Raw genomic sequence first — 2181 nt, 5'->3', positions numbered from 1 at the left:
GCCTCTGAGTTTGTTCTGTTGTTTGATTGTTTTCTTTTTAATTTTGGTTTCTCTGTTTGCTAGTGGTTTTCCCCAAGTGTCTGCTTGTCCTGGACTATTCATTTATATTTATGAGTGAGAATTAAAAAGCTGACAGGAAGCTCTGTGAGCACTGATGGACACTCCCACATCGAGATCCAGGCATCCCTGGATAGTGATCGGACAGGAACTTGGCTATTTTAACTGTCAGTACCTGCAGTCACTTCTCTTGGATGATGGATTTCCTCAGAGAGGAATCTAACATACTGCTGCGAGCGAACGGGAGTGGGAGTGAGGGAGGGAAGCATATGCCCCTGCTTGCAGTATCTCAGAGAACGTGGTGGAGAGACCTTGGGGGTGGGGGGTGGGGGGGTCACAGTTCAGAAAGGAGACTCACTCAGTTTCTGTTCTCAGTTGTTTCTGGCATTTCCAATCAGGAGTCCCTCCCAAGAGTAGACCTGTGAGGCTGTTGCCTGGCTGCAGAGAATCTAAGGCTCTGTCTCATGTGCCAGTTGTCAACCATTCCATTAAAGGAAGTATCTGGAACCTTTCCAGGGTGCTGTAAATTACCTTGCTTGCTCAGATTAACTCCAGTAGGCATTTGGCTGTCTCCTCTCTTCTTAGACAGCCATCTGCTTTTCTGGTCCCAGAATCTGGTGGCCATCCCTTTTCTGCTATCTTTTTCTCTCTTGAGCCTCTTATCATTAAATTTTTTATCTTAAAAAAAAAAATCCTTTAGCTGTAAGTTTATTGGGAATTGGGAGGCAAATATATGTTCAACCTGCCATGTTTAAATGGAAAAAAAAAAAAAACAAACAAACCCTATTTAGGACCCTAATAAGGCTTCTGAATCCTTGTACCTCTGGAAGTCTTTATCTTGCCTTCACGCTTTATTGGTAGTTTGGCTGATAGAGAATGCTAGTTTTAAAATTATTTTCCCTTAGTTTTTGGAGGACTTATTCCATTAAACCTCAAGCATCCACGAATACTGATGAGATGTCCAGGTCTCTGTTTTCTAAACAACTTGAGTTATATATATGAACCTTCACTAGAATATTCTTAGAGGGTAGAACCAGTTTTGCATCGTTTTACGCATACCTAGATATGATGGCTACATTATTGCTGTTGGTATTCATGCTTAATTATTTATAGCAATCGCAAATAAAAACATCCCAAGAAAGATCGTAAAAAGAGAATAATGTGGTTATAGTTTACCTTGATCCTTTTTCTTTTTTTCCTCCCATCTCTTCTTTTTCATGCTCCCCTTCTGAGTGATCACCATTCCTAATTCTTTCCTTTGTCCTTCCTGAGTGGGTATACATATTTTTTGGTATATTTATTTTTGTTCAAATTACTTTCCACATACACTTTTGAAAATCAATCTGTTAAGTAATTCTACGATCTACACATCGTTGTAGAGTGTCTGTGGAAAGAACCCTAGCTGTATGATACTCACTGAGAAAGTATATCTGAGAAGAGGTCTCAAATACTCTGATCTTTAACTTTGAAAATTGAATTGTTAGTTCTTCTTTAGTCCCTTGGACTATAAGTTTCAGTCATGAATTGTTTCCTTGGACTCTGCTAGAATTAATAACAAGCTTCTCAAAACCATTATTTAATACTTAAGTCTTCTAGCCTATGAAATTCTTCTCAAGAACAGAAATAACAAAAGTATAGTTCACTGTGGGGTGCCTGGGTGGCTCGGTCGGTTAAGCGTCTGACTTTGGCTCAGGTCATGATCTCACGGTTCGTGGGTTCGAGCCCTGCATTGGTCTCTGTACTGACAGCTCGGAGCCTGGAGCCTGCTTTGGATTCTGTGTCTCCCTCTCTCCCTACCCCTCCCCCGCTCACACTCTCTCTCAAAAAATAAACATTTAAAAAAATAAAAAATAAAAAGTGTACTTCACTGTGAAAGTAATAAATGGCCAGCACTAGAAACTAAATACATAAGGTGAAAAATGATTTTATACAACTCAAATATGTTAAATGATAGAACACATCCTGGAACTATAAATACAGCATAGCTTTACCGCTGATAGTCTTTATATGTATGCCTATCACTTCTGAAGGATTTTTTTAAATTTTGTTTTTGGTGAAATTTTGTTCATTCTCTGACCAGTCCAGAAAATTGGGGTATTTTCTAGTCAAACAAGTCAAGACCTC

This window comes from Puma concolor, chromosome F2 (assembly GCF_028749965.1).
Source record: "Puma concolor isolate L17-30 chromosome F2, mPumCon1.1.hap2, whole genome shotgun sequence".
Taxonomy (NCBI): domain Eukaryota; kingdom Metazoa; phylum Chordata; class Mammalia; order Carnivora; family Felidae; genus Puma; species Puma concolor.
Note: the sequence above shows the minus strand (reverse complement) of the source record.